This window comes from Cynocephalus volans, chromosome 6 (genome assembly GCF_027409185.1).
Source record: "Cynocephalus volans isolate mCynVol1 chromosome 6, mCynVol1.pri, whole genome shotgun sequence".
In the NCBI taxonomy this organism is placed as follows: domain Eukaryota; kingdom Metazoa; phylum Chordata; class Mammalia; order Dermoptera; family Cynocephalidae; genus Cynocephalus; species Cynocephalus volans.
The window spans coordinates 162773603-162792527 of record NC_084465.1 but is presented as its reverse complement, the minus strand read 5'-3'; the positions used below and the strand labels follow the sequence as shown (position 1 = coordinate 162792527).

The window sequence follows — 18925 nt, the reverse complement described above, 5'->3', positions numbered from 1 at the left end:
TTTTGTTCCGAGATGGGTGGGTTCGCGTGCGGGGACGGGGGCGGGGGACGGCGCACCGAGGCTCGGGGAGGGGTGCGGCGCCAAAGGCGGGCGGGAGAGCATTGCTCATCCTGGGTGTGCAGGGAGGGTCGGGACCCCAAGGGTTGGGTCACCCCGGGGAGTGGGCCTGCCCTCGGGGGCCGCGGCTGGTGTCTGCGCGCTGAGACGGGCGCAGCGGTCTCGGGAACGTCACGCTTTCCGTCCCCCTCACGAGCGACCTTGGATGTACTTGGCGAGGAAGGCGTGGAGAGGAGTTGGGCGGTGCGGGACTGCGCAGCGCCGCGGGCTTGCCCGTCTCGGAGGCTTCTTGCATGGATGGTGCCTTGGAGATTTTACAGAGGTTCCTTTTGAGTAATGGCTACAGTAATACCTGTCGTGCCATACGCATCCCAAATTTTGTTTACACAGTCGTTTGTGTATTTGTTTGCTTTTTATTATTTGTGCATTGGATCGTGGGTTTTGGAGAGGATTTGGGGGGTGGAAGTGGCCTGGAACCAATCCCCCGCGGTTACGGAGGAACAAATGTGTGTGCCTCAGTCCTCTCTTTATGTTTAATTTAACATTTTGTAAAAAAGATTTTTGTTGACTTCAGAATTTCCCTGGCTCTATTTTTTAGAATGCCTGTAGTGACCGATTCAGAACAAAAGAACAGTACAGGATATCAGTAACTTAATTTTGGAATATCTGAGCGGTGTTTTTATTTTTGAAAATTAATTTTTGGGAGACAGTTTGGGTTGTAACTGTGATCCCTAAAAGAGTGCAGCTGATGTTTAATTAAAAGTGTTCTGTGCAGCAGTCTAATTCAGTATTTGTAGCACGACTGATTCCCTTTTCTGAACATTCTTAATTTTTTAAGAAAAATTAAACATTTTTAAAGCTTCCGAATGCACTGTTAAAAGACTATCTTTGCTAAATAAGTGTGAAAGTCTGTCGAATGATCTTTTTTAGTTAGAATTAATCTGTGGGTTAAAACTCTTGGTAATTTTTTGGTTTACTCTGGTACTGTTTAACCCTGTGAAATTTTTCCTTTAAATTGATTCAGTAAAAGATAAAAGTAATACTATGTACTTTTCATTCATAATTACTCTTCAGAACCTTTAAAATGACAGTCCACAAAGTAAAGTTCACCTCAAATGCATAGCCTTTAAATAAAAAACTATATTGTTGGTGGGATGATAATTTGATAGAACCCTTTTGGAGGGTGGCTTCACTCTATTTAAACAGAATTTAAAACGCACGTTCTTTGCTTACCCAGCAGTTCCACTGCTAGGAATTTCTTGTGTGGGTGAATTGCACAGGTGTGCGTGTGTAAGGTTTTCTATTATGGCAGTGCTTGTGATGGTGAAAAAGTAGAAACAATTGTCCAGTAATGGAGTTAAGGTAACATAAATGGTTGTCATAGCCATGCCGTGGAATGTTCTGTCAGTATTAAAAATAATAGGTTGATAGGGAAAGTTTTACTATACTGCATGGAGAGCATAACATTTACTAAGAGAAACAAGTTGTAGAACTGTATGTTCTTAGTGTGTATTAAGGTGTTTGTATATCTATATTATGCTTTAAGTGTTTGCATAGAAATGTGTTGCTAGATTCATAGCAGTCTTTCAACCTTGATGACCTCCTGGGGGTGAGACTGCCAGAGCACGTGGGGAGGAGGACATTGTGGAAAATGGTAACAATGCGTTGTTTGCTTTGCTCCAGATAACTTCTTAAACTTTGAATCGTTGCAAATTCCCCTTTGGTTTGAGCACTGTTGACTTCTCAGTTTTGCCTTTCCTTTACAAATATGTTTCTTATTGTGAAATATACTGTAAATACAGAGCAGTTACAGATTCATGGTTTTTGACAGACCCTAACTGTATAACTACCACTCGTTTCGTCATGAATTTTATCCATGGGATTATTTGTAGTTGTAGTTTTTTACTCATTTCTTATGACTTGCTATTCATTCTCCTGTTGATGAATATTGAGTCATTCCCAGTGTGAGACTGTGTTAGTTCAAGTCCCCTAAGAACAAGAAGACTGCAAGTTAAGATTAGATTTAGATTTATAGGGCGAAATCCTTGTGAGGGAGGGAGCCATCAGACCCATGCAAATGTGATGCTTGTGGAGAAGCAAGGGGAGGAGGGAAAAGGGATAGGAAAAGTCTTAGAACTGCAGTGAGGTTGTGTGAAAGTTTAGGCAAGGCTGGTAAAGAGTCCTTCAGCCGGTTGCTCTTTAGAAGAGTCCTTTGTATTGCATGAATGGGCCTGCTTTAGTACCCCACCTGTGGTCAGGCACTGGCTAGAAACAGCCTGTGGGAAGTGTGGGGCCAGAGGGACAGCAGTGGTGGATTAAGCAGAGGCCGAGTCACTCAGTCTTGCTCCCCACAGTAGGTAGTCTGGAGGCTCATTTTCATGACCTTCACAGGGCTAATGTGAGTGACATTGCTGTAAACATTCATGTACATATTTCTTGCATGGTGATTTTCTGTTGGGTAGACTTAGGAGTGGAATTGCTGGGTCACATACTGTGCCTGTGACCAGTATTAGTAGATAACGCAAACCCTTTTCTGAAGTGGACATACAAATTTTCATTCATACTGCAGTAAATGCATCCTCTGGCTCCACATCTCACCAATATTTTGTATTGTTAGTTTTTCTAGTTTTAGTCATTCCAGAGAGTGTGTGGTAATATCTTATTGTGGTTCCTTCCTTCCAAGTTAGGTATGGCCAAGTGATTTGCCTTGGGAGGTAGGATGGGGCAGGGGGACGGGGAAGGCAAGGGCAGGGAGGTGGAGGGAGGGAATTTTTTGTGTGTGTTAAGCAGTTGAGATTTTGGGGGTTGTTTGTAGCCATAGCATACTTATTAACGTATCCCGACAAACTGCTTTTGAAAAATAGACTTTATTTTTTAAGAACAACTTCAGGTTCACAACAAAATTGAGCAGAAAGGACAGAATGCCCATATCTCCCTTGCCCCCACATATGCACAGCCTCCCTGTCAGCATCCAGCACTGGAGTGCTGTACTTGTTACAACTGATGAACCCACATTAACGTGTCATTATCATCCAAAGTCCATAATTTGCGCTACGGTTCCCTCTTGTTGTTTGTGGGTTTTGACAAACCCTTAATGGCATGTATCCACTATTACAGTATCATATAGAATACTTTGACTGCCCCAAGAATCCTCTATGTTCTGCCTTTGAGGGTACTTCAAAAAGTTCATGGAAACATTCATATTATCTTTTAATTCTGTTTTTCCACAGACATTTTGAAGTACCTATGCATGTTTGATCTCCTGCATGTCTGTCTGTCTGCCTGCCTGCCTCCCTTCCTTCCTTTCTGTCTTCCTCCCTTCCTTTCTGTCTTCCTCCCTTCCTTTCTGTCTTCCTCCCTTCCTTTCTTCCTCCCTTCCTTTCTTTCCCCCAGCTCTCTTTCTTCCCTCTCTCTCTCCCTCTCTCCCTTTCCCCCTCTCTCCCTCTCTCCCTCTCCCCCCTCCCTCCCTTTCCTTCCTTCCTTTCCTTTCCTTTCTTCCTTTCCTTCTTTCCATCCATTGTGGTCAGAAAACATAAAACTATTTCAAAGCTTATGCAGTTTTTTGAAGCTTGCTTTATGGCCTAGCGTATGGACACTTTTTATAAATATTCTGTGTGTGCTTGAAAAGAATGTGTTTCTGCATTTGTTGGATGCAGTGTTCTATGTTTGTCAGTTAGGTCAAGTTGGTTAATCATGTTGAATTCTTTCTTCTGTATCTTTTTTTTTTTTTTCTCCTTTTGGCTGCTGGTTGTATTGAGAGTGGTGTTAATACTTTGATTTTGCATTTGCCTGTTTTTTTTTTTTTACTAGTTCTGATACTTTTTGTTTTATATATTTTGAGGACATGTTATTAGGTGCAGACATGTTTGGAATTGTATATCCTCATCAATTTGAGTCTCTTAAAATCACTGTTAAGTGTCCTTTCAGACAAAAGTAGTATTAGAGGTAAAGTTTACTTAGCTTTATATTAATGTTGCTGCAATATCTTAACTTTGGTTAGTATGGGCAGGGTCTGTTTTTTAACCCTTTCTTTTCTTTTTTCTTTCTGTTTTTTTGGCAGCTGGCCAGTATGGGGAACTGAACTCTTGAGTTTGGTGTTATAAGGCCTTGTTCTAACCCACTGAGCTAATCAGCCAGCCTAACCCTTTATTTTCAGTCTTTCCATATACTTATGTTTTGGATGATTCTCTTCGTCAACAATACATAGTAGAATTTAAAAAATCCTGTCTGGCAATGTTTCTTCTGATTGGAGCATTTGACGTATTAGCATTTAACAAAAATAATTGACCTATAGTAGTTGGGTTTAAATCTGCTAGTAAGTGCTTTCTGCCTATTGTACTTGTTTTATGTGCCTGTTCCTGTCCTTTCTTGCCTTCTTTTGGATACTCATTTATCTATTTTTTTCTGTTAATTTGGAAGTTACTTAAAACATGTCTCTTGGACTTGTCAAAATCTAATATTATTTGGTACTTTCCCCATTTTCCTGGCTACTGAAAATCCATTTCGCTCATTTTTACTTACATGCCATTACTGTGCTGTTTTAATTCTGTATATGTTTTATCTGAAGGCATTATTAATTTGATCAGGCAGTAACCGTTCAGATTTATCCACAAAATTTACTCTTTTTGTTGATTTTTATTCTTTCTTGTAACTTGATCCTCCATCTTGGAATATTTTCCTTCTGCCTGAAGAACAAACACCCTTTCTGTTGCTACCTGTTGTGGGACATTTTTTTTTTTTTTTAAATTTTATTTTATCAATATACAATGTGGTTGATTATTGTGGCCTATTACCAAAACCTTCCTCCCCCCTCCCTTTCCTCCCTCTCCCCCAACAACCTCATATCTGTTTGCTTGTCTGTAACAAGTGCAAGGAATTGTGATTGTTGTGTCTTCTTCCCTCCCCCCCCAAGTTTGTGTATTTATTTATTTATTTTTAGCTCCCACAGATAAGTGAGAACATGTGATATTTCTCTTTCTGTGCCTGACTCATTTCACTTAAAATAATTTTCTCTAGGTCCATCCATGTTGTTGCAAATGGCAGTATTTCATTCTTTTTTATAGGAGTAGTATTCCATTGTGTAGATATACCATATTTTCCGTATCCACTCATCTGATGAGGAACACTTCTAATAGTGAATTCTCTGAGTATGTGTTAGTCTAAAAATGTCTCAAGTTGATTTTCCTTTTTGAAGGATATTTTTGGTGTGTATAGAAGTCAAAGTTGTCAGTTTTCTTCTAAGGTGTTAGAAGAAGTTATTCAATGGTATCTTTAGCTTCCATTCATGCTATAAGAAGTAACCTGTCATTTTCGTATTTATTCCTATGAATGCAATCTCTTTTTGACTACCTTTTTTTTTTTTAATGTTTTCTTTTTGTCTTTGGTTTTCACAAGTTTTATTATGCTGTGTCTAGGTATATATTTCTTTTCATTTATCCAGCTTGGAATTCTTAGGTCTCATTGAATTTGTAGAGGAATATCGTTCATTAGTTACGAAAAGTTTGCAGGCATTATCTTTTCAAGTATTTCTGCTACCCCTTCCCTCTCTCCCCCTTCTCCTTCTGAGAGTTCATTTAAATGCTTGTTAGATATTTTCAGTCCCTTACCCTCTCCATGCTTCATTCTGGATATTTTCATCTGATGAAAATATTTGTTTACCAAATTTTTAACGAGGGAAATCTGCTATTAATCCCATTCATTAAGTTTGTTGTATTTTTTCACATGTTAAATATCTGGTTCTTTGATAGTTTTCTACCAAAATTTTCCATATTGTTTTAAGTTTTTGAACATAGTAGTTATAGCTATTTTCTTTTTTCCCCCACCCCCCGTGGCTGGCTGGTACAGGGATCCAAATCCTTGACCTTGATGTTCTATTTTTCATTCAATAATTTCATTTATTCATGTACCATTCTTCTCCCAGCTTACTTGAAAGTGTGATTTTGCTATCCCAGTACCTGGCAGCCCTATGGGTCTGTTTTTCTCTTGTCTTATTTGTTGTTTCTGCTGGGTTTTATTCATTTTGTCTCCTCGTGGGCCTAGTTTCTGTGTGTTTGTGTGCACACTTGCACATCTAGTAGATTATATTTTAAGTATTGTTTGAATAATTTGGGATCTAGGGTGATATTCCCAGAAAGGATTTGTGCTTGCTTCTGCCAGGCATCTGAGGGAGTGTGCGGTCTGAGATCACTTTGATTCAGTTTTAGGGTTAAAGATGAATTGAAGTTTAGCTACACTACACTTCTTAGAAACTGGCTGTTTCTGTTTTCACTCAGCTTCTAAGTTCAGCAATTGAGGATTCAACTGAAAGTGAGATGGGAGTACCAGTCACCCCCACCTTTGGTAGTTTCTGGATTACAGTCCTGTCTCCTTACTTTGTCAAGCTGTCAGCCTGCCAGCTGCTGGTAAAGTTTGGATATGTTATTCCCTCGAAGCTCATGTTGAAATGTGGTGCCAAATGTGGCAGTGTTGGGAGGTGTTTAGGTTATGGGGGGCATGGATCTCTCATGAATAGATTAATGCCCTGGGTTTGGGTTGTTAGTGAGTTGTTGCTCTATTAGTTCCTGTGAGATATGGTTGTTTAAAGGATCTTGACACCTTCCCCTCTCTCTCTTGCTTCCTCTCTCACTGTGTGATCTTACACCCTGCAGCTGGCTGCCACTTTCCACCATGAGTAGAAGCAGGCGAGGCCCATGCCAGATGCAGCTGTCCCAGAATCTGAGCCAGATAAACCTCTTTTTCCTTATAAATTACCCACTTTCGGGTATTCTGTTATAATACAGCTGCCCTTATCACTTGATGTGGAAGGGTTAAGCTGCCCTTAACATCTTTATTCCTAAAACTAAACCCAGGTGACACACACGCACGCACGCACGCAAGCACGCACGCACAGACACACACACACACCCTCACCTACTTGGTTGCTCTTAGGAATAAAAGTGAATCCAAATGTAGGGTTTCCCTCTCTACATCCTGCCTCAGTAATGCTTCATGATCTTTTACGTTCTTTGATGCCTTCAAGCATCATGTGTTCAAGTCTTTATCATTGAAGTTTGTCCTGTGCAAAAGTCAGTAGTGGAAAAGAGTCACCTATGTCTCTTTGACATACTCCAGTAGTCTTTGATGGCTTCCTTGCTTCTGCTATGACAAGATGTTCCAAGTGATTCATGTATTTTCTGCCCCTGACCTGGAATTAGCCATGTTTGGGAGAAGCTCTGGTTCCTGATAGTTTTTGCTAGGGGTATTCTTTTAAATTTTATTTTGATTTTGTGGCTGTCAGGATTGTCTCAATTACTAGTTCATTATTACCAGGAGTTGGCTATTCTTAACATGATGCTTGCAGGTGGTCTTCACAAACCCATCAAGGACCCAGAGGGATTGCTTGTTATCTGTGGTTTTAGGCAAAGGTGGTTGTGCTATGGACCTTTGGCCAAACTGGTGAAACCTATGGATACCTTTTCCCCCTTAGTCTTCCCAGCCTCTGGTAACCACTTTTCTACCCTGTACTTCTATGAGATCACCTTTTTTAGATTTCTCCATAGGGGTGCGGTCATGAAGTATTTGTCCTTCTGTGTCTGTCTAATTTCACTTACCGTATTTTCCTTCAGGTTTATCCATGTTGTTGCAAATGACAGGATTTCATTCTTTTTTATGGCTGAGTAGTACTCCATTGTGTATACTACATTTTCTTTATCCAGTCATCCATTGATGGACACATAGGTCAATTCCATATCTTGGCTATGGTGAATAGTGCTGCAGTAAACATGGGAGTGCAGATGTCTCTCCTACATACTGATTTCATGTCCTTTGGGGATACAGTAGTTCTCCGTTATCCTTTGGGGATATGCTCCAAGACCCCCCGTGGATGTCTGAAAGTATGGACAGTACCAGACCCTATATATCCTCTTATCCTTTTTCTTATACATATGTACCTATGCTAAAGTTTAATTTATATACGAGGCACAGTAAGAGATTAATAACAATAATAAAATAGCACAATAACAATGTAATGTAGTAAAAATTATGTCAATGTGGTCTCTCTCTTTCTCAAACTATTTTATTATACTTGTACTCACCTATTTTCAGACCTTGGTTGACTGCAGGTAACTGAAACCATGGAAAGTGAAACCATGGATAAGGGGAGACTATTGTATACCCAGTAGTGCGATTGCTGGATGCAAAGTAAATATTTCTTATTTCATGCATGTGTAACCCTCTATGACATCGATTTTTAGACAACTTGTTGACAGCCCAAACCTCAGTCTACTCTTGGCATTTGGCTATGAATGCTTTTGTATACTTCTCCATTAGTGATCCAGTATTTTTGCTTAAACAGTCTTAGAAATCTGTTTTCTTTTTATAAATAGCATTGTTTGGTGATAGCAGCCAGCAACCAATATTTTCATACGTATCTTCTACTTTGTGGTTATTACTGCGTTCGTATTTGAAATGTTGAAATATTCATTTCTTTGTCTTTATGGAGAAAGAATACGTTGCCATTATTTACTTATTTATTTATTTTTTTGTGGAACCCTATTCCTTTACGGGAGCAAACTATGTGTTTATTTTTAAAATAGGAAGTTTATCTCAGCAGTGCTGCTTTGCATCTGTATGACCTTGACTAGTTATTTTGACTTCTGTGCTGCAGTTTGTCAGAAGACAAAATTACAACAAATTGGGTTTAAAGATGTTAACTGGCTTTTTATTTGTGACTCTAGAATTGGGCAATACCTTATTCCATCTAGTAGATTGAGTGTTCCAATGAGCTGAGCATAGGAGGTTGGCTCTCTAGACAGAAAAGGTCTACAGAAAGCAGAAACAGAACAAAATTCAGATTGGTTGTTTCCAAGTTATTTTCCTTGTAAATGGTAGAGCAGACGGGACTCCCTTATTCTACTTAAAACTGACCTGTTTGGGGATTTAGCTATTATCTCTCCTGATTTCTTGGTAGGTCAGATAAACCACTTAGTTTTGGCTTAGTGGCATGGAACTTCAGCGTGAGTAACTCCTTTTTGGTTTGGTCTATTGGGCCTAGTGCAGGAGCTCAGTCCAAACCTATGGCCTCCTATAAATTTTACCTGACAAGTTTTTTAATTTCCAAAATTTTTAAATAGAAATAGTATGTTCTTTACATGGGGGTCATGAGTAGTGTATGAGTTAATACACATAAAGCACTTAAAATGATATTTGACACAGAGTGAATGCTAAGTGAACATTCATTTTTCTAGTAAGTAGTTTGAGAATTTTGTGATCCCCTTTCATTTTTTTTTTTTTTTCTCTATGCCTGGCCTTCATGGGAATCTGAACCCTGACACTTGGTGTTATCAGCACCACACTCTAAGCAACTGAGCTAACTGGTCAGCCCTGTGATCCCCTTTAAGATCGTTACAGAAGGAGAGTTTTGAGTTTAAAAACTTAAATTTATAACACTTTTCAAAGGTTATTTACCAAAATTGCAAGCCTAGATACATAGCTATATTTAATAAAGATGAACTTAGCAAAGGGAAGTTCAATATCTTTTCCCGCCAGCTTTTTATTATGGAAAGTTTCTAACTGAAAAGTGCAAAGAATAACTTTAGTGAACATTAATTAACATGCCCTTCACCTAGATTTTCAAAAGTTGCCATATTGACTTTGTCCCCTGTGCGTGTATCACTTTCTTTTCCTGAATCACTTGAAATTAAATTGCAGACATGGGTCTACCTCTGCAGACCCATATTTGTTTCCTAAGAATAAGTATTTCTCACACATAACCATATGAGCTTGTTGTGCTTTTAAAGTTTAATGAGAATTCCATAATATGTAATAGTGAGTTCCTATTTAAATTTCCCCAGTTGTCTTAATTGTCTCCTGTATCTCTTTTAGCCCTAAAACCATCTGTTCAGGGTTTACTCGTTTTGTTTAATTGTTGAGTCCCTTTAGTTTGTTTAAATCTAGAGCAATATGTCTGCCTTTATTAATTAATTAATTAATTAATTAATTTATTCATGACATTGATTTTTTGAAGATTGTGGCCCATCTATCATGTTACAAGCTTCACCTTTCTGAATTTGTTTCCTCATGATGTTGTCTGACTTGCTCCTGCATCACCTGTATTTCCTATAAACTGGAAATTAGGTGTAAAGGCTTGACTGGATATAAGTAAAACATTTTTGACAAGAACACTTTATAAGTGATGTGTAATTTGTATCACATCACATCCAGAAGTGGATGAAGTGAGGTTGACTCACTCAGTGGGGTTAAGTTGTTTGATCTGCTAAAGTGGTACCAAACACCAGCTCTCTCCATTGTAAAGCAGCATTTCTCCCTTTGTAGTTAGCAGGTGTCTGTGGTACCACACATATTTTGTTCTCCAGCTACCTTTCACCTGATGGTTTTAGCATCTGTTGATGGGTCTCTGTGAATACAGACCTGTATTTTGGCGGGGGCTTGTAATTAAGCTCCTTTGATATTTTCGTTAACCTTTGCAAAAAGCATTTATAACTTCTGCTATGCTTCCTTATTTATTAAATTAACGTAAAAACTCAAACAAATTAAGTTCAGACTTTTCCAGCCAAAAGAGAGCAGGATTTGTTTTAGGAAAAGCTGTAATTCATCTGAATTCTCAAAACTTTACATGGCAACTATTGAGACAAAACCAGGGTTTGATTAGTTATCACTCTTTAGTGTTTTCTTTTTGATCTGTCTCTATATTCCTTTCCAGTCTTGATGAATTGGGAAGGCCAACATCACAAGGGGGTTCGGGGACTACTTCCAGCGGGGTCTGGGTGCTAGATCAGGAGCAGGCGGGGTAAACAACAGAGCAGTGAACAGAAGGTTGAGGATCACGTTGGGCCCCAGCACTGCAGATGCTATGGAGGCAATGGAGACAAGCAAATGAGCAGGAGACACAGCCACCAGGAGGGAGGCTCTCCCTTCCCAAGAGTCACTGGAATCAGAGCGAGGCATCCCAGCAGGTGAGGGCCATAAGGAAAGGGAATTGTGCAGATTGTCCCCAAGTGAATTAAATGCTCTCCCTGACGTTGGGAATTATTCTACTAGAGAACTTTCTCCCCATCCATCAAGACCCTCTGACCCCTGTCAACCCAGAAGTAACACCTAAGCTTCCCTTGCCTATGAGAGCCTCCCCAGGGTGTCCCTGGCACATGACCTGCCAGCCTCCTGGGCTGTGTTCATTTTCAGAAATGACTTTTCTGAGGGTGTTTTATTGAGATGGTAATTAGTTACTAGCCCCTTTTGTTTTGTTAATTCCCCAGTGTTTCTCCCTTCACAGGGCTTAATGCAGGCCTTTTTCGTGGGCTTGTGCTGAGCCCCCAGACACAGGAATTCCGTGCAAGGGGGTAATAAATCTTAGGCATCATTCGGGAAGATTGTGCATCCTGTAGTACTCAGCCAATGAGGAAGTGGGGGGAGGGCCTTGCACACTACGGAGTAAATTACTCGATGTAACTGTTTTGGGTGTGCCTGCCCTTCAGATACCCAATCTTGCAAGAGAGCCATTAAAGTCTCGCTTCCCCGTACCTTGTGTCTCCATGTTCATCATTTAGCATTGGACGGGTGAGGGCGTTACTCACAACATCCACAGCAAACACCAAACTGGCCAGGTTTGGGCTACACTTGTCCCTGTTCACAGTGGTTCATGCCATCAACGGGGATGCTCTGTTCTCAGGCGGTGGTCTGTGAGATGGATGTTCAGTTCCCTGAGATCCTGTCACTGCACAGCCAGGGAGGGCTGCAAAGGACTAGAAAGGCCAGGAAACGGGGAGTGCTGTGGCTGCTGGGGGAGGTTGGTAGAGATTTGAATAGCTGCTAGTGGTTAGAATTGGCTGCGGGTAATGGACACCTTCTGTGATCCTTCTCCTTTGAGCTCCCAATAATGGCCCACAAAGACCCACAAAGAACCAGGCGTGAACCAGGTGGGACAAAGTTGTCTGGATACATCCCTGTTTGCTAGGATTTCAGGTAGACCCTAGTCAAGGAGAGCAGGGCCCAAAGGACGTGGTCCTAATTAATCAGGACATGTGGCCTAACTTTGAATAATAGTAATAACAATAATAGATCTTCCTAATGGTGTGCTGTTCTGTTTCGTCTCTCAAAAAGGAAACCAGCCTTTCAGAACCTTCTACTGTAAAACCAACAGCATGCCTCATCTGTTCTCTGTTCGTGATGTGCTAGACATGGAGTATGAGCAAAGTTTTCATCTCCATAGAAAATGAAGGGCAGAGGACAGGCCATGAGACAGGGGAGATGAATGGGTCTGAAGACCTGAGTGTCCACAAAAGAGAGGGCAATTCAGAAGAGCTCAGGGAAGAACAGCCCTGTCTTGCAGGGCAGCCGGTAACTGCTAAGACAACGGGCATCCGGATTGAATGAGAAGACATCTCTGGGCAGAAATGAGCCGAGACTGGACTGGTGCAGTTAGAGCAACCTCCAGCCTCACTGATGGAGTGGATATTTCACCGTAGTCTTGGTCAGAGATAACTGTTCCATTGAACAGTTTTCTGGCTGAGACCGTTTCTTCCGACTACTCCTCTAAGATCCAGAATACTCCAGTTTGTATCCCTCAGAACAGTGTCGTAGCACAAGCTCCAGGTGTCTGAAGGAAGGACACAGGACTCAGGCTTTCTTCTTAAGCCCCCCTGTGCTACAACCACGACATAATCCACCACTGCCTACACACACACATTGACCTGTGTTGACTTACAAACACAAGTCACCTGTTTCCCTTCTAGAAAGAATCAACAGCTGCCATGTCCTTTCTCATCACCCAGTCGGTTTCTCCTGAGGCATCTGGATCCATCTCTGAGAAGCCTCCTTCCCCCTGCAGCCTCAGGATGCCAGTGGCTTTCCCAGCCTCCCAGGTGAGATGTCCTTGAGGACGTTCAGAGCTCTTTCTTCCTCTACTTCCACCCAACCAGCTGTCCCAGGGCAAGTGTCACATTTGAATTCCCATGGATTTGAGGGGTGACAGGAGTTTGATAACATGCCCAAGACCCTACAGACTTACCTCCCTTTGAAGCCCTCCTCATAGGCTTGGGGACTGACCACAGCAGCATGGCAGTCTCTACAGAGAGAAAAGTCAAGCGCAGGACCCAGAGAGCAAACTGTCAACAGCAGATGCTCAGGGTCCAGTTTTAAATGTCAACAGGCTTAGAATGTAGCTCTCCAGAATTCTGCAGTGGGGGAGGGGCGGGGGCAGTTGGGCTGGTGGGGGTGGGGAGACATGCCATGCAGGGCTCTGGCAGCTGGGCAGCATTCTGAAGATCACTCAGATTATGCAGGGGCAGCACAATGGGTGTCTGCCTCTGAGGCAATTTTCAAATTGTTTCTCAGCAGAGAGCTTTTATCTGATGTTCGGTATACTTCATTTGTTTATCAATAAACCTACTTTTGTGCCCCTCAGCCCACTCTGCTGTAGAGTGGCTGCACTTTCTGAAGGTAGCTCAGAACACACAATCTGACACATACAGGGATTGTTAGGGAGGTAAGGGGAATGAGTGTCTGGAAATAGGATTGGATTGTCTGAGCGCATCCAGCGGGCTGGGTTGCTGTATGCACATCATTCTGTAGGAAGCAGTTCTCGTATGGATGGCCATTGCTGGGATCTCTGCAGACTCCAGTGTACCGGCCTTGCTTACAATCCCGTTTGCTGGAAAGCCATGAAAATCCGTGACAGACAGCTATGCAGCCTGCGTGTCCAAGACCAGAAATACCATCATTTTGTTTGAGTATTATGTTGTGGTTGTGTTTAATTTTTTACCTTTTCAATAGTTTTAATTTAATTTTTAAACAAGTAATCCTGTGTGTTTCAAAGTCAAAATGTGAATGGAAAGTGTAGTGGTGTGTCTTCCTTCCATCTGTTTCTCCTGGCCACCCAATTTTCTTTTCTAGAGAAAACCAGTGTTACCTGTTTTTTAAAAATCTTTCCAGAGAGGTAATATGCAACTAAAAGCATGTATAAGCTAATTTACTTTTTTAAAAATGGTTTTAGTTTTTTCCTGGTTAAAAATTAATATATATTCCAATACTTTTGCTTTTATTTACAATGATTGTGTTTGTACTGGGAACGGGGTTCGACTCTTTATTTCTGCATCGTAGAATCCTACAATGAGAAGAGAACTTCTACCATCCCTTTGAAATAAAAACACCCAAAAGAACAGAATAGCATGATTTATCAAATACAAATAAGGATGCCCAGTTGAATTTGAATTTCAGATGAACAACAAATTAGTTTATATTACAGTTGTGCTCCATGCAGTATTTGGTACACAAGTTGATTTAAAAATCTCTGCTTTGTGTACCTGTTATTTACATTTCACTTAAGGTCCTACATTTTTTCTGGCAACTCTACTAAAAAAGCGTAACATTAAGCTAGTATTATTTACTAATCCCTAGAAGAACTTGCAATAAGGAGACCCGAGTGTGAATTGTGGCTCTACCACAAAACAAACAATTATAGAAACAAGAAATAAGCAGGCTTTTTCTCTAAATTTTAAACCCGAATGGTGCAATGAACATTTCTATCAGATAGCTCCACAGTATTTGTCCACTGAGAAGGTAATGACCTGTACATAGTGACTGCCCATCTAGATATTTCCCAGGACTGTAGTCCTTGGCAGCACAGAACTGCCTTCCTGCATGCACCTATTCTGCTTCTCCTGTCTGGCAGCTACCCTCTGCAGCTCTTAGGTAAGAAAACAATGTGAGAGCAATTGAACTTAAAACAAAAAAGATGAAAAACAAAAAGAAAAAGCACTAGAGGTGCGGATGGGGAAAAAAAAGACAACTTGGAATTTTTCAGGACTAGAGGTTTTATCATGGTACAATCTTAAATGGTTTTCAGTCATAACTTTGTTGGTGAGGGATGGTTAGAAATGATTGCACTCAGGCCCTGCAGAAAGGCAGGCTTCTTTGTGCCTTCTTTTCCTTGTCAAGTCAGTCAACCCATTGTTTACCAAGATTCCCACTCATGGTTTTGATATAGGACTTGAATGAGTTTCTCTCAGGGCCACTGATATAGAAATGTTACAGTGGAAAAAGTATCTTCTCAATTCTGTAATCATTTTTGCACTACATCAAAATCCTAGATCTCAGAAGCAGATATAATCTAGTTAACCCAAATGTAATTTTTGAAGACTGTCAGTGGGAAGGGGTAACTAAAAGTCCTTTGCAGTAGGAGAAACTCCAGGACAGGAGCCAGTAGAAAGTCTTTCTTGGAGTGTTTCCCAGTTCTAAAATTCTTTGCCCGGACTGTTCTGTAGTGGAAAATTCAGGCTGACTAGTAAAAAGGAAAGGACACACTATCTTTTGAGAGGCGTGAACAAGATTAAAGGTGTGCGGTCCCAAGAGTATGTGAGCACTTGTTCCACTTTGAGAACACCTTGCATTAGGGTCGATTGCTCCAAAAAGTCTTTCACTGAAGGTGGTGTATCTAAGCAATGACGGCAGGTTTGCAGTTTTGAAAATCATGAGTGGGCGTTTCAGATGCACTCATGCTCAGGAGAGATGGCCAGGAAGTTCCCATGAGAAGGCATCATCACCTGCTTGGAGAATCTCTGGGGGTGCTCCCAATCCATCACCTCCTTCCTCCTCTGCAGACCTCCCAGGACCTTCCAAGTGAGCCCCACACATGCACATGGGCAAAGGCAGCACATCAGGGATCCTTGCATTGTTCTCTTGGTGCCTGGAGTGCAAGTGAGTGGGAAATGAGATAATGCGGGGAACATAAATGTGTGTCACCTCTGTATCTCTTACTTTCCAGATAGTGCAAAAGCTGGAGGAAAACGTGTTCAGTACTTGAAAATGATTATCTCCTGTGCAGGCTGTCCGCTCCCCCTATCCCGTACCTCCTCCCCCACCCAAAAAAAGGAAAAAAACTTTTATCCAATTCAGTGAAGAATAGCTCGTCACTGAAAAATGAGTGAGGTTGTCACGTACATGTCATTGCTTCCCTTACGAAATTTGTTACTGTAAAGTTAACAGACAGCATTTATGTTGTAACTACACTCATTTTTCAATGATGTGAGCAACTTTGCAAACTTGAATAGGTAGCTTTTTTTCATAGTTGTATGTTGTCAAGTCATGATTGACTTGCAAGCATTGATTGCCTGTGGATACAAGAGTTTAATGGAAATCAGTGAAAGCATTATATGAGAATCATTTTACCTATATGGAATTCACAGTGAAGAGGAGTGTGTATTTTATTATTGTTTGTAAATTGTATGGTACATATGCATTATATTAGTAAAATTTATCACACAAACGTATGTGTGTATATTCATGGGTTGTTTGGGGGTCAGTGTGTGTATTTGAGGATGTGAGAAAGTTTTGTTTTTGATTTTGGGGGTGTGAGAGTCTTAGGGTGGTTTTGAATATCTGAAAATGTGGTGATATACTTGTGTGTGGGCCTCTTGGGGACTGTAGCAATTCAGGGGTTGCTATGGTTTGAATATCCCCCCAAGCTCATGTTAGAACTTAACCCGAAGTATGTGGTAGAAGGTGGGGGCCTTTAAAAGGTGATTGGATGGCAAGGACTGTGTCCTGTGACTGGATCGATCCATTCATGAAGTAATGGGTTAATGATTTAATGGGTTTTCTAGGGCGTGGTTCTGATGGCTTCATAAGGAGAGCAAGTGAGGAGGTTAGCTGTCTTGCTCTTGCCCTTCTCACCTTGTTATACCCTGGTCACTGTGGGTCCCTAGAGAGTGTTCACACCCTGAAGAAGGCCCTCACTACATGCACCCTCTGGACTGTGGATTTCCAAGGTTGCAAAGGTGTAAGAAAAAAATTTTGTTTCCTTAAATGAGCCAGTTTCAGATATTCTGTCATAAGCAACAAAAACAGACTAGTACAGGATGTGTGAATGGTTTGCTGTATGTCTTTATTTGGGGATCAAATTCGGGAGTTGCTATGTATTTCATTGGTTGGTGAGAATTTCTGATATGCGTATTCACGTGTGGGTTGGGTGTGTCTGTGTGGGTATTTCGGAGTAAAGGATGGTCGTGACTTTTTGCTAGCGTGTATAGTGTTGAATATATGTGGAGGGTGTGAGATGTAATGCATCTATACTCAAAGAGTTTAGGTGTTTGTTATTGGGGTTTTAGAGGAATATTTTACCCTTGTGTTTTTTCCTGAATGTTAGGGATTTGTGAATGTGTGATGGTGGGTGTAGAAGGGTTATCTGCCCATGGATATGGCAATGTTAGAGAAAGTGCTTGTGTATATTTCTTTGGATGTGCAATTGGTTTATAGAATTGGGGGACGTAGGAAGACCATTTGTGTATTCAGGGTATGCTGCTTAGTTATGTGGGTTTTTTTGTAATATTCAGGAAATGTGTATGAGTATTTCAGCAGGTGAGGGCAGACCTATGATTATTTTGGGGAAGTGGTAGGATGAATATGTGCAGTTGTGGGGTGGGATTTGTATGACTCTGTGTTCTGGAAGACGGTGGAGTTATACTGTAAATAATGTCAGAGTATTTGGAATCTGTGATTATGTATTTGCAGGTAGTGTGGCTATATATGTATCTTGGGATAAACAGTGGCATGTTTGCATATTTGTAGTGTGCTAGGTAATTGTGGGTATATTGGGGGGCATGTAGAGATCCACATGTGTATCAAGTTTGGGTGTGTATTCAAGGAGCATGGCAGTTTGGATGAATATTTTGGGGCAGTGTGTGTTTATTGTTTTCAGTAGGGTTATATATTTGGGGGATTGAACTAATGTGTATCTGTTAGAGAGTTGGGGTTCTCTGTTTATACAGGGGAGTGGGAAAACTATTTATCTGTATTAGAGCTGTGTGATATGGTTGTTAGTATCTGGGGATGTAGCAGCTCGTTCATACTGGACTGAGATAATTTGGGATTTCAGCATGGTTTTATGTGTATTTGTAAATGGTATACTGGAGACATTTCTCTGTGTCTTGGGTGTGTATGCTGGTTTGTGTGTATATCCATCAGGAGGTGGATGAGTTATATGTTTATTCGTAGTGTATGGCTTGGCTGAGCAGTTAGCTCAGTTGGTTAGAGTGCAGTTTGTAATGCAAAGGTCAAGTGTTTGGATCCCTATACCTGGTCAGCTGCCAAAAATGTATATCTATGTATGGTGTATGGGATTACGAGTTTAATAGAGCCATAGTTTGGTCCATTTGTCCAAAGTGCAGTGGAAATAATGAAAGTTTTAATTATCAGGCCAAGTAATGGAGATCAGGTGGCTAAAGCTCAGAAAAACCCTGTACTCCTCAAGGGCTGGCCCGCAAGGGGTTTTGTAAGAAAACGGTCGCAGTTGGGGAAGGGGCTGTACAGTTAACTGGTGGATGGTTCTGATTGGATGAATCTCAAGGATAAAGAAGGAACATTTGGTTCTTTGCTGTCATTCTTCCAGCTCTTATCAATCTCTTTCTTCTGACAGTTTATGTCCACTCAGCACATTCCAAAGGATCGGAAAGCTCTGGGTTTTTTTTTTTTCTAATAAAGACGTCTTGCAGATATATGTTGAGACAATGTCCCGTATCCCTGGAACTTAGTGACTGTTTTATGGTCCTTCTTGTCAATTAGGTAACATCCCACACTGCCCAGCTGCGTCCTTTCACTCCCTTCCTCAGTTGCCGGCTGTAAATCTTAACTCCCTAACTGGAGAGTCCTGTTCTCAGAGCCTAAATCAGCATTAGCTTGAGGAACCAAGGCCACGGCTCACTTTCATTAAACTTTGGGGGACTCCATCCGAATGGGGTACCACCTCGGCCTCATGAGGAGTATGTAAAGTGTATTTCCTTGGAGAATACCAGGGTGTTTGTTACATGTGTTTTGGAATATTTGGAAGATGAGGTGGGGAGATTGTGTTCTGGAGATGTGAGATATTGTATAGTGTTTG

At 41.1% G+C, this 18925-nt stretch overlaps 1 long non-coding RNA gene across 1 annotated transcript in view; it reads left to right on the top strand.

Moving 5' to 3' along the window:
• Window positions 1-18925, top strand: part of LOC134379954 (uncharacterized) — a 159654-nt gene that overhangs the window by 10023 nt on the left and 130706 nt on the right. The gene's annotated exons all lie outside the window — the stretch shown is intronic.